We start from the raw sequence: 14946 nt of genomic DNA, 5'->3' as shown, positions 1-14946 counted from the left end.
CAGTTTGATAACGAATCAGATTATAAAGACGTCGTCTTAAATCAGCAGTAATTGATTTATTGGCCACTTGGGGGCAGCAGAACGAGCGGACAGCACAATATTGACATATCCCTTAATAAATGTGGTACGGCAAACAGCAGACACTGCAACACCATCCTTCATTTGGATGTGTTTGTGTCCAATATTTCCTTATTTTTTTCTTTTTAGCTTTTTTCATTGAAAACAGATGCCTGTTTTAAGGCATTAAGATAAACTCAAAGAGGCTTAAAAACCTCTGCAGCTGAGTTAAGATGCAGACATGTGACCCATTGCTGATCTCCAAATGTTCAGAAGTGCAGCTTGAAAAGAATGAATGAATAATCTTGGTGTAACATTCATTGACTCATCAGATGAGAGACCAAAGCAACGCTTTACCTCGAGCAACGTTTCCCAATCTCTGGCTGACTGCAGGACCTCCACTGTGCTATGAGAACCCCACCCAGCATGACTAGAACCATCATTGGATCACCCCTGGGGAGCATGACAACGCACCAGGCTGCTATCATCACGGGAATGTCAGCGACAGCTTCTCGGCCTGAGCTGAGTGTGTTTTCTGCTGTAGTTCTGCTGGACTGGACTCCCATATCTGCCCTCTGCATTGACCTACAGGAGAGGAACGTTGCTCATGTTCAGGTCAGACCAGGCCACGGGACCTTATAGTAGAATCCAGCTCTGATCCCAGTTCAGGAGAAAGTGTCCACACATCCTGGCTTTGATCAGCGGGCTCATTTCTCCCGTAATAAACGGACCTCGGTATCTTTCCAGCAGCTGTAACCAGTTAAGTATGATTTCATCCTCTCCTCTCTCTCTGCAAATTCTCTTCATAGTGTTCACATTAATTTTAGCTTCACAGCTTTTCACTTCTAACAGCACCCTTTGCCGTCCTTTTCCCTCCCACTTTGGGCTCTTTATTTCCCCCACAAAAGGCCTCGGCGCTCTGCTAATGAGCTCCTGCTGCTCGCCCCGTCATCGGATGAGGAACCTGGGAGTTATGCTTGAAAACGCTGCGTGGACAGATGGTTCCCATCAGCTCCTGCTAGTGTTCCTGGGTAGGTGTGACTCCCTCACCTCGGTCCTGTTGGTCCATTAGGAGGGAGGTGCTGACCTGAAGCCATGCTACCTCTATGAGCAACGCACAGATATCAAAACGAGACATCATCACCTACAGTTTTGATATTCTAGACCAGAGTGGAGCTCCACGGCTCAGAGGAGGAAGACGTGTCAGGCTTTGATACACACACAATGCTGAGGCACTGATATTTTCTGCTGCATATTCCCCATGCTTTATATATTTTGATGTACTTTTATGTAGATTCAGAGCATCCTCCAGGACTTTTATGGTGTTACGGTGGAAAAGTATCTGCAACAGCATTCAGAGGGTTCACAGTCATGACATTATAGATGAGTCAGCGGATCCTTCAGCCAGAGAGAAGTCCTCCTGCACATTCCTGGACTGGAGCGATGATGTTTCTTAAACAACAGCCCAGATAATTCCGCTGAAAGAACCGGTGCTTCAAACCGGATCAATTGTTAGGTTGAGTGTTTTTATTAGCTGCTTCTATCAGTTTATTCACTTACACCGACGCCCACAGTTCATCCTGAGCGGCCCATCATCGCCTCCATTATAACACGTTCTGGCTCTATAAAAGCCAATATTGGCAAACTGACACATCAATGTGACAACGCCGCTTCCTGCCCACATCAAGTGCCGCCTTTCAGCAAACCCTCCATCCTTCACTCCAGCAATAATTACACTAAACACGGGCTTTCAGGGCGCTCTACAGCAGCTTTTAAAAAACAGCCCCGCAGCTCTGCGACGTCTGTTATTTTGTAAACTCTGAGCCGTATGAGCCGCCCCGGATCACTGAGCATTATTCTCCGGAGACGGATCCCACCGCTGATGGAGACAAATGGGCCGGGATGAGGAGACAGAGCGTCTGGCTGCTGCCCAGGGAGGAGAGGAGATCCTGATACTGATCGCTCCATGGAGGCCAGAGGGGGCAGGCATCTCATCCTCCAGTCTGCTCGATGTGAACCGAGGCGTTCAGGTCACAGGGACAACTGCTCTATGACATGATGGGAAAATCCAGCCATGAACCCTTGTTGTCAGGTTGTCAAGAGCAACGAGGATGAGATCTCTCAACAGCGAGACAACTGAGCAGCATCCTGTCCAGTAACAGGTGGTCACCAAACAGCCTGATCTCCCATGAAACCCTAGATTCACATCGTTATTCCCCCGCATAGCTTTCTCATGATCCGCTCGCCTTCCTCATCGCTCTCTGCTGGAAATGCCAGGCGGGGGAGTCACTCACAGCTGATCTGTTCCTCCCTTCGCTGTGGAAAGACCTCACGATACGACTTCCACTGAAACCAGTTCATCTGGAGAGAACCTTTGATGCATTTCTGAAGTTTTCTTTATCGCAGAATCTCCCAGATTTACACAACTCTGGAACCGTTGATTTCTGTTGATCTAACCGAGTATGACTGAGACTAGAGGTATGTAGAGCACTTATAAAGGGTAAGTAGAGTTAGTCAGGCACTGGACATGCTGCCCAGCAGACCATAAACAGCATCCAGAGCACTGAAGTCAAATAAAACCTTAATGTTGTAATATGTAGTAAACAAAGCAGCATTGTGTGGCATTAACAGAGACTTTTATTAAGAATAACACACAAAGCAGCGCATACTAATGTCCAATGTAAATCCACAGGATGCAGCCAGCGCCCGTCGGTGACCTAAAGCTACAAACGGACAGAAAGCTCGTTGCATTTCTCCCACTGGTCCACATGTGTGTGATGGTTGATGTGTCAGCCCGCTGGCCTGTGAGCGCTTTAATGTGTATGAACCCCTTCACACTCCACTAATTAGCGTTCAGGTTTTAACGGTGGCGAGCTGGACTCCCCAACACCTGGCAGCCAGTCGGCCCTCTCTGACCCGCTGTGTGCCAACCAGCAGCCAGTGGACACGAGGCATCTGTCCGGCCCGGGCTCAGCTGCAGCACAGCGGGCAGAGCGAGGCTGCTTACCCTCTGGAGAGAGCCGGCAGAATGCTAAACGCTGAGGAGGAAGTGACCTGGAAACCTGTGACTGAGCGAGCTGCAGGAGCATATTAAATAATCATTCTGCTTTATTACAGCTGTGACATGGATGCATGAGCAGCAATCAGTCCCTGTCTGCTGAACGTGTTAGTGTAATACCACTTCATCATACAGCAGCTTTCATATGGAGCTTATGAGCTTCTAACTGATGACTTTATTGATTGTTAATACGTCATTTACTTAGATCAATAATAAGCCGTTCATAGAACAATATCTGGGCTGTCGGGTCGGGAAGAATCCCTCCAGCACGTTCAGCTCATCTTGATGGACCCTGGGTTGACAATTTGTGAAAGAAATCACCTGAATATCTGGCCAAAAGATGAATAATCTATAGCTCATCATAGAGACGGGAGATTATTCCATGACTTTACACATTTCAGCAGTTATGCAATCATATTTGGGTGTGGACTCCTGTGTGGGTTCCACTCCTATGAGCAGAGGGTTCTGAAGGAAAAGGAAAGCTTCTCTCTCCCGTGCTGCTGGGGAAGCTTCCTGGCATCATTAATAAATTATTGGAATATGGAATGATTTTTTTTATTGATGTGCATTTTCCTGTGCAGCACTCAAACATATGCTGACTCCGTGAATTGGCGTTCAATCATCAGAGCTTTGAGAACAACAAGAGAAATATAGAATAACGGCAAACTCATCTGTGAAATTTATGCATGTATTCCTGGTCGGCAGAAAGATCACCGTCATGAAATGTCAGAGCGGATTAAGCAGAATTGAAGCAAAATGTCAGTTCTTTTCATAGAAAAACAATCGCTAAAGTGCAAAGAAATTCTGCTAGTGTGTCAAAATCAATCAATAATTTAAAGTGATGCTGTCATATTATACAGATTACATTCTTAAATTATTCATTTTTTTACTGAGAAAAAAACAGTTATGAAGATGCTGCATTCACTAAGAGCAATGATATAACACATGTGTGCATAAACACATGTGCCCAATGATAATGCTTTGTTCTTTTAGTAAAACAAGCATATTAGTATGATGGTAATGACGTATTGATGAGGAGGATATCTGGTCCCGGTCCTGTTTGGTTGTGAGGCAGCCTGCTGTTTGTTTTTCTGCAGCTCTCTGCCTGCTAGGTGTGTCTGAAGAACCGAAGAACAGATGTTATTCCTGCTCCCTCGGTGTGTGTGTGTGTGTGTGTGTGTGTGTGTGTGTGTGTGTGTGTGTGTGTGTGTGTGTGTGTGTGTGTGTGTGTGTGTGTGTGTGTGTTTCTGGAGGACAGGGTCTGGCAGTCTACATCACAGAGCATGGAAACTTCAGTGATTTCTAGCTAGGGCAAGATCAAGAGCATACTGAGTGGGAGAGGTGGTGTAGGGAATGAGATTACAGTCTGCAGATACATGCAGACCATTATTCCTCCACAGGACACCGTCTGAGAGCAGAGTGAAGTGTGCTTCCAGCTCCATCTCGTCCATCTGAAGTGGCAGATAATGGAACGCAGTGTGGTGCGTCTGAAATGAACTCTATATCCCATAGATTTGAATTCGTGTTGCTCTCTTGGAGACGGAAATGACCTCGAAGCAGAGTGAAACGAAGCAGAAACTCAAGGTTCGTGTCCTCAGCTCAGCTCAGCTTACGCTCTCTCTCTTTACGGACCAGGAGCTTCTCTCTGTGTCCTCTTCCACTGCAGATAGTACGTAGTAGTGACGTCATTCATTTCATCAGCAACCAGAGTAACCTCTTCACATACGGCAGAATGTACAGAGTACAATGAAGTGTGCATAGTGTACGTATGGTTCAACACAGTACACATGGCATATGCTGTAGTATACGCCGCAGTGTACCACATAGTTTATCTCGTGTATCTAGTGTTTCCTGCAGCGTACTTTATGCTGTAGTTTTGCAGGCTGCCCTTTGTAAAACTCTAGTATCGTCTCAGTTTCCTTGGAACCTCAACCAATGTGCTACTAAAATCACAACATATGCTAATGGAAACCAAAAAAAGAGCGAGTCGAGTTGAGTAGAAGTGTGTAACTTTTAGTCCCGAGCTGCGTTTCCTCTGACGGCCACTAGGTGCTGACTACTAAACGCCCCGACATGTGTCTGGTAGAAACACCATCACAGCAGGAGTTTGAGTGACACCCATCAGCTCCACTGCGGGTCAGGCTCTTACATGAGGTCATAACCGGGGATGGGGATGGGGGGGTCAGTCCAGGTTGGGTTGCAAAAGCTGACACATGTTAACATTCAAAAATATGTCCAGGGGTGACAAAGTCACGGAGGTTTTTCCACCCTGCAATGAGTTACTTTTCCCCCCTCGTCTCCACGGACTGTAAAGCTGCCTTCACTCCATAATGAGGAAAAGTTCAGCGAGGCTCTTATATCTCTACCTTTCTCCCAATCTGTGCCTGAGTGCTGGGAGGCTGGGAGGCTGTGAGGCTGTGAAGGCTGTGAAGGCGTGGGCGTGTGAATAAATCTTCAGGGATCCTGCTTCACCTTGCGCTGCCTCTCTCGCTGAAGACAGTCTGGAGGGAAGACGGATGAAGCGCTAATCCCTCTACCTTCTGCTGCCTCGACAGCCTCAAACACCGCGGCCCAGGATGCATCTGCAGATGTGGAGGATTTCACCTTCTAACTTTCCAGGCATTAGGCTTCCCTTGGAGTTTTACGTAATGTCCAAACTGGATCCAACAGCTCTCTGGCTCGGCCTCAGTGGGCCTTTTTCTTCCAAGCAAATTGTCATTAGATGGCAGAAAGTCGCCCTGAGAACATGTGAAAGCCATATGTCTGACTGAGGGAGATTTATAGAGTGTGTGAAGGCAGGAATACTTCTCTCTCTTTTATTGACTTTTTCATTCGTTCCGTCTCAGCATATTTATACACTCAGCCTTTCTCTTAAACTCTGTTTATTTTCAGGTGTGTCTGGTAGCTGGTAGCAAACAGAGGGTCTACACATCCACAGGTCATCTGCTCAGAGGCCACAGTGACGCCTCTACAGTCCATGTGTGTGATCAGCTATAGGATCTGTACGACCACATGTCTCACATTATGTTCATGTGCACTGTGTCAGGAAAGACTAACTGGATGAACAATGATTCTACATATAGACATAACGATGTCATGAGAGCTCAGTTTGGCCAAAGATTCTCAACCATGGTGGTCACAGTTTGAAGAATAGTGTCGTATATCTCTTAGATCTCTAAAATAAAAACAATATTTTTGCTCTCGCCAGATCAAATGTTGACATTATATGTCTCTGCAAACCACAGCATAGACTGAATGTTAATGTTTCTGGACCAAAAATACATTTCATGAATACATTTCATATTCGCCTCGCTTCTGAAACGTTATGAAACGATTGGTTAGGTTAAGGCAACAAAACTTTGTGGTTAAGGCAAGAAAAAAGATCCTGGTTGGTGGTCAAAGAACGGAACATGGTAGCCTCACAGGGTAGCCTAGCATGGTAGCCTAACATGGTAGCCTCACAGGGTAGCCTAGCATGGTAGCCTAACATGGTAGCCTACATGGTAGCCTCACATGGTAGCCTCACAGGGTAGCCTAGCATGGTAGCCTCACATGGTAGCCTAGCATTGGTAGCCTAACATGGTAGCCTAACATGGTAGCCTAGCATTGTAGCCTAACATGGTAGCCTAACATGGTAGCCTCACATGGTAGCCTCACATGGTAGCCTAACATGGTAGCCTCACATGGTAGCGTAACATGGTAGCATGGTAGCCTCACATGGTAGCCTAACATGGTAGCCTCACATGGTAGCCTCACATGGTAGCCTAACATGGTAGCCTAGCATGGTAGCCTCACATGGTAGCCTAGCATGGTAGCCTCACATGGTAGCCTAGCATGGTAGCCTCACATGGTAGCCTCACATGGTAGCGTAACATGGTAGCCTCACATGGTAGCCTAACATGGTAGCCTAGCATGGTAGCCTCACATGGTAGCCTAGCATGGTAGCCTCACATGGTAGCCTCACATGGTAGCCTCACATGGTAGCCTAGCATTGTAGCGTAACATGGTAGCGTAACATGGTAGCCTCACATGGTAGCGTAGCATGGTAGCCTCACATGGTAGCCTCACATGGTAGCCTAGCATGGTAGCCTAGCATGGTAGCGTAACATGGTAGCCTCACATGGTAGCCTAACCTTGTCCTCTCAACACCGTAAAATAAGAACATTAACAACATAACTAGCGTACATTTGCACAACAATGCATGGTGTGCAATGCTCATTGTACTCCACTTGCTTTGACCAACATTGAGAAACGAACAATGGCTGGTGAGTCAGTCAGAATCAGAGCCGAGCGTGGTGGTTGTGTTGTCACTGATGTATATTCTGAAGTACCTTTGAACGCTGATTAGACCGTTTATCTTCTCAACAAACCACATAGTCACTGTCTAGAGTTTGAATAAGCAAAGTGATTCATGAGTGATTCATCTCCACCCCTAGTCTGTTGTTACTCATAACTGATGAAGATTAAATGAATAAAGGTTTGGTTATGTTCAGGCACAGAAACATTGTGGCTTGAGTCACAATGAGCACTATTTTAAGGTTAGGGGACTTCCATTGTCACAACTACATACCACATGGATTTATGATTGTGTATACATGTATAATGATGTACAGTTGAGTTTTGAAACACAAGCAGAAAGCTTGGAGGACATTTTGGAATCCAGGCCTCTATCGCTATAAGAGAATCAGGAAGTGTTATTTTTGACTCATTGAATAGTAGCATTTATTCTAATGTGAGAATAATGGGATTAAATGTTGAAAACAGCTTGACTTAATCATTGTTAAACTAAATACAGAGTAATTACTTGAATATGGTTCAGTCATAAAAATGAAACGTTCCACAACATCAGATGATAAGAGAGAAATCTGGTTGATTTCCTTCCATTAAAGCGACCACTCTTCCTCTGATGACATCACGTCAAGGTTTTTTTATAGATTGGGTCTCAGACTATATGTGCTTTTAGCGATTGAAGCAAATTCCTGTGGTGCACGACCCTCTCATCGCAGACCAAACCTCAGGAAGGAATCCCTCGTTGTTAAGATGAACTCAGAGAAATGAATCATGTTCTGATGAAAAAGCTCCACTCACATCATGTGATGACTCCCCAACAAAGAGTTTAACTTCAATGCTGTTTCTGAGGGAATAACATGCACGAATTATGCTTTCAACTTTGATTTGTTTATGGCAAAAATCCCCCCCAAAAATACATCTTTTTACTCACAGACATGAACATATTATGTCTGCACAGCTGTAATTTACGCTGACATATTCAGTCTCAGCACAGATGTCATAGCAGTCCTTCCACTGCGTGATGATGCAATGTGACAGAAACACTCAATACGTCCATCAGCCTGCTGCGTGATTGGCAGCGGGATGATCATCGCGACGTTCTCATATAATTAAATGTCCATTTGCTGCTCTCCGTCAGCTCTCAGTTCATAAAAGCTTTTTTTGACAGAGTTTCAATGTCCAAATCCCAACACATTCTGACCCGTCACCGTCACATCAGTAACACAACCAGCTGGTTCCAGAAACCTGATCTGAGCAGCGTCTCTACCAGAGGCTGTACGGACGACATGTCAGCTTACTAACCTGAAGTAAAACATCTGGAGGGCCGCCCTGGTGGCCGGATGCAGTAAAGGTCGGGGGCGGAGCTTCAGGGCTCTGTGGACTGGGCGGAGTGTTACAACCTCTTCTTCACTTCCCTGTTGACGACGAGCGCCTGCTAAGCTTTAGTACCAGGATGCCAATATGGTGCTTTCAACCACATCAGTGAAAGATATTCCAAACGAGACAATAGATTTATGGATCATTTTTTGTTAATTTGGTCATTCAAATTAACGGAAAAGCTCAATGCAAGTGACAAACACCCCTTGAAAGGTCATTTCAAAGACAAAGAAAAGGGAACAACAATGCAATCAATTGTTGTTTTAAAAACTAAATTTAAGTTTAGTTTCCATTTAACTTTTATTATCTAATATTAAACTAAATTATCCCATTTGTTGCTTGCACATCGTGGGCTTGAACCAAACACTGGATCTCCTTATTGAATAATAATTCAAGCTGAACTGTCTTTGTTTGGGTTTGTGATGAGTTGTTGCTGATGGATTCGGCTGTGAGGGAGGTCTCTCTCTGTTTAATCACATCCAACATCTCAAAATGTGACACTGACCGGCCTCCTGGTCCTAGTTACGGTTGCTAACGTAGGATTGGACAGAGGACGGAGACACTTCCAATGTGAACGACTGCTACTTTTCTTGGATCCACCTAAGAACAAACCTTACATTATGGACTGAGCATCATAACTAAATCCTCTCTCACACAGAGAGCTTTGCAGTGTGTGAAACACAACAGGATGGACTGTTGAGTCATGTAACCGATTCACAGTAAACACCACAGTGACAAAAAACAATCAATCTGTGTTGGCAGTGCAGGCTGAGACGTGTTGCCTTGCTGCTCATTGGAAGCCACACATATTGAAATATCTTGGAACCAAACAGCCTAACCAGTGGTGAGAGTAATATATCAATTTAGCATTAATTTGCTCATGAACAGCCTCCTCCTCCTCCTTCTTCTTCTCAGGCAATAACTCTGAGGAGTTCCAGGAACAGAACTGCTGGAAAACTGGGAATCATTTAGTGTGAGTTGGATCTGATGTCAGTAAACAACTTCACTGTTCTGCTGACGATCTGTTGAGGATGTCAAACCTTCTGCAATGTGCTTCAACACCTATCAGCCAGCTGAAACACATACTGCAGAACACTGGTTCCACTTATGCTCTGCCCTTTGCAGCTCTGACCACTGGTTCTATCACTTATGATAACTGAGATCTGAGAACGCAGGGCAAGAACAAGAGCAGTCAGAAAACCCCTCAGATAACCACATTTAAAAGTGTGACCTTGTAATCAGTTTACAGACCCGCTTCTTGCTTGAACTTTGACCTACTGTCCAATTTACAGTTTGTACATCCTCGATTCCTCCGACAAGCCTCCTGTATTTTAGGAATATGGACGTCCTTCAAAATGGAGCGCTGAGATGGATGTCTGGGTCACAAAATGGAGAAGGGCCTCTGGTGTTTGTGTGCTGAGAGATTATTGGTGACATTTCAGGTGTTCACTTTCAGTTTGACCTCCTAATAAAGCGGTTTGGATCATGTGGATAAACCTGTCTGATTATCTGGCTTCTTGTGCATGTTGCCTGTTGGACCCAGATCCCAGAACAGAATGTTATCATAGACAGACGGCCAGACAGGTGGAAATGAAAACCCAAGTAGTTCAAAAAGACGTGTTAGGCTGTTATCAGACGATTTATGAACCCTGGTTTATAAGGGGAAAAATGTGTTGTTACACAAAGAACATATTGAAGTTGGAATGGAGTCTGATCATCTGCCCACTGGAGATAAACACTTTCTATTTTTCTATTTGTCAAAAATAAATTATCCAAAAGTTTGTCCAATATTCTCTGTCTTTTAGCTCTTTTTTGGTCTCCACCACCCCCTATGGGTAATTGTCCGTCTCGTTATTACTACATTCCCCAGCTCCTCTCTGACTGTGTCAGTCTGCTGTTTAATGCTGAGCAGATAGTGAACAGCGGCTTCATCACTGGAAACAGCTGTCTGCTGCTGGAAACAAGTTAGACGAGAGTGTTGGGACGGAACCAAAACAGTCAATCTTTATGTCATAAAACCAAAACAAGGAGCTCAAAGGGAACCAGTCGAAGAACCTCTGCAGAGCTGTTGATACTGTTCTTTGGGTTTGTCACTACTAATGGCCCCTTTCACATTACACACAGTCATTTCATTCTTTGTTAATATAAAAATACTAAGTGCACCTTTAAACAAAGTATCCACTATCTCAAGCTGCCAGTCAAACCCTTCTTCTAAGAAAAAAAAAAAAATTATATAAACACAAAAAGTGACAAATGAAACAAGAGACCCAAAGAGAGAAATCCAAGCTTCTTCACGTCTGCACAGCTGTAAAGAAAGGAGTCATTTAAAGCATTCAAAAACTTTCTGGTTGTCTTTCTAATTCAATATTTTACGTCTATATTTCAGTTATTTGCTTTTCTTTTACTGTGGCATGGATGTGTGAAAGCCTACCGGACAGCAGGCTCCTGTTTCATAAAGTCAGAGATACACAACAAGCTCTGCTACACCTTCCAGAGCCTTCATGCTTCACACCCAAAATATAATGATGTCAGTTTTTGTCTGACCCCCCCTCACAGCCGGGTCACTACGGCTTAAAGCAGCTGTGGGAGGCTTCCTCCATCACATCTCCTCTGATCTGTGTGTCACAACCTTCATGATCCTATTTCCTCTGATTCCCAGAAAGCATTGGTGCGTCTGCAGGTCGACACCTCGATTGTTTTCTCTTTCACACTCGCAGAGGAAGATCTTGTTGTTGGAAACGTTGCCTTGAAAAGAGAAAAAGAGAAATAAAGTATTTATTTGCAGAACTCCGTTGTGCCCAGCAGAAAAGTCTTTTTTTGTTTGGCCCTGAGTATCTTCGTGTGGATGTGCTCATACTTGACCTCTATTTAGATGGATGGATGAATAAATATAGATGTTTTTAATGAAGAGGGATGTTGTTGACCGTGTTGGTATTTAAATAATTGTCGTTTAATATAAGACCGAATGCTTCCTTTTGTTTCTTTGTAGGGCAAAGACAAGAAACTCAACGGTGCAAATAATTATAATTTAGCAAATAATAAACACTTTTCCTAAAAACTCTTCTCCAAAAAGTGTTCTTAAATGTCAGATTGTTGATCTTTGACCACATAAATCTTCTGTCTCAGTCCGTCATGTGGGCCTCTCCTCACATCACAACATTCATGAATGGAGTATTTTCTAAATGACTTTCTTTTATCTGGGATATGTAATGTTTGTGCATAAGTCATAGCTGCAGTGACCTTCCCTCCATGTGGTTCTGGTGCAGGTGTGCTAGCGGACGGAGGTGACCTCGTGATGGATGGAGAGTCGTGAGGCCCACGCGCTAACCGTCGCTCCGTCACCTTTGACCCACGCTCTCCTCCAGCTTCAAACACCGTCACAGATAAAGTCCTCCTGGATCAGCTCTGGGGTCAGATGTGAGCTGATATCACAGAGACTTCCTGTTTAACACGCCTCCCCTCAGGCCGTCCTGTGAGCTCCTGTTTCTGATGTGTGGCCCACTGTTCTTATGTCTCTCTGTGCATGCGTTTTAGTTTCCACTGGATGAGTGTCTAGACTGCATGCTGTGAATATGTGAGTCAGTGTTAATGAAAGGGCTTTGAAGTTGAACCCCCCCGTCCCGTCCAGTCCAGAAACAGCACTTTAACTCTTTTTTAGGCTGACATAACAGTTTTTGGGTGAATTATGAAAACAGTCCTACAGAAGCCAAGAGAAATGTAACATCGTTAAATCAAGGTAGCTTAAATAAAAGCTTGTGCATCAATCTCTGATGAAGCATCATGATTTAAATCAGGGGGAAGCGACCTAAAGTACACATGGCACCAATGAAAAGGGAGTTTTTGGAAATGTTGAAGAGTCCACATGTCAAATCACATCTTTCACAGCCAGTTAGCCGGTTAGTTACGGCAGTTTGATCAACATTTTCCCCTCATGCATTCTCTGATTTGGCTAATAGTCGTTTGCTTTTTTGGCAGCCTCCTTGTGTTGTGTTCTCAATGTCCACATTCATATGAAGAAGGTTGGCGAGCCCTGGTTCAGATGGCTCACTGTTCACACCTGGCATCAGAGTCTTTGTTGCTGGCGGCTCTAAGTGTGTCAGTCACACCCGTGGTTAGAATGTGCCTCCACATGCATCTCCAGGGATCAGATCTGGATCTTAGAAGCTCTCTTATGTGGTCTGAGCGATCAAATCTCAACACATCCGCAATGCGTCTTGGGTCCTTCACATTTTTATGTTCCAGGTTTCTTTCCACACTCGTCCTCAGATGGTGATGGTGACCTGTACCACAGTAAATACATCCTTTATAACCCTCACCTTTTAACCCAAACTTCTGTTTTCAACTTCGCTCATATGTAGACAGCTTGGACATCTCCATGACAACCATCTGCTGATGAACGCTGGGAGACGTAGCAGGAAGTGGACATTGTGATGAGGTGATTTTACTTTATAACATTCGTTGGAAGTTAAAGAAAACATCTTATGAGTTGCAGGTCACAGCTTATCTCCTATACGTGTCATGAACTCACACTCTTGGTTAAATGTTAGAAAAAGATAAGATAAGATAAGATAATTACATCAGCATAGAGGATAGTGCAAACAAGAGACATTGTAAAAAAAATAAGATCAAAAATAAGTATTATAAATAAGCAAACAGTAAAGAATCCACAGTAACTGGAATATTGAATATACAGACAGAAACTATTATAACTATTGTGCAATACAGTAGTTATAATAGTTTCTGTCTGTATATTCAATATTCCAAAAACAGGGTTCCTTTATTATTAATACTAACATTAAGACCTAGAGGCCTGATCTTAAAGGTAAGGCCTACTGAGATCAGAAGGACTCCTCCACTCCATCCCATCAGCCTCCCCAGTGCTCCTCTGGCTCAGCAGCACAGGAGCGTGTCTGTCTGGATCACAGTCTCATATAACTGGACTCTCTCCTGTCCTCCCGACAAACCTCAGTCTCATATAACTGGACTCTCTCCTGTCCTCAGTCTCATATAACTGGACTCTCTCCTGTCCTCAGTCTCATATAACTGGACTCTCTCCTGTCCTCAGTCTCATATAACTGGACTCTCTCCTGTCCTCAGTCTCATATAACTGGACTCTCTCCTGTCCTCAGTCTCATATAACTGGACTCTCTCCTGTCCTCAGTCTCATATAACTGGACTCTCTCCTGTCCTCAGTCTCATATAACTGGACTCTCTCCTGTCCTCAGTCTCATATAACTGGACTCTCTCCTGTCCTCAGTCTCATATAACTGGACTCTCTCCTGTCCTCAGTCTCATATAACTGGACTCTCTCCTGTCTCCCTGTCCCTCAGTCTCATATAACTGGACTCTCTCCTGTCCTCAGTCTCATATAACTGGACTCTCTCCTGTCCTCCTGACAAACCTCAGTCTCATATAACTGGACTCTCTCCTGTCCTCAGTCTCATATAACTGGACTCTCTCCTGTCCTCAGTCTCATATAACTGGACTCTCTCCTGTCCTCAGTCTCATATAACTGGACTCTCTCCTGTCCTCAGTCTCATATAACTGGACTCTCTCCTGTCCTCTGTCTCATATAACTGGACTCTCTCCTGTCCTCAGTCTCATATAACTGGACTCTCTCCTGTCCTCAGTCTCATATAACTGGACTCTCTCCTGTCCTCAGTCTCATATAACTGGACTCTCTCCTGTCCTCAGTCTCATATAACTGGACTCTCTCCTGTCCTCAGTCTCATATAACTGGACTCTCTCCTGTCCTCAGTCTCATATAACTGGACTCTCTCCTGTCCTCAGTCTCATATAACTGGACTCTCTCCTGTCCTCAGTCTCATATAACTGGACTCTCTCCTGTCCTCAGTCTCATATAACTGGACTCTCTCCTGTCCTCTGTCTCATATAACTGGACTCTCTCCTGTCCTCAGTCTCATATAACTGGACTCTCTCCTGTCCTCTGGCTCCTCCTGTTGCGCCTCCGCAGCGCAGCGCAGGAGCTCTTCACTCATTCCTCCCTGGAGCTCCACAGAGAGGACCTTATGTATGTGAGTGGTCTGCTTCTGCTCTCAGCTCTGTCCTCTCAGAGGGTTCTCCTCCTGTCCTCTCAGAGGGTTCTCCTCCTGTCCTCTCAGAGGGTTCTCCTCCTGTCCTCTCAGAGGGTTCTCCTCCTCCTC

The sequence above is a fragment of the Anoplopoma fimbria genome, chromosome 22 (assembly GCF_027596085.1).
Source record: "Anoplopoma fimbria isolate UVic2021 breed Golden Eagle Sablefish chromosome 22, Afim_UVic_2022, whole genome shotgun sequence".
Classification (NCBI taxonomy): Eukaryota; Metazoa; Chordata; class Actinopteri; order Perciformes; family Anoplopomatidae; genus Anoplopoma; species Anoplopoma fimbria.
This window is presented reverse-complemented; position numbering follows the sequence as displayed.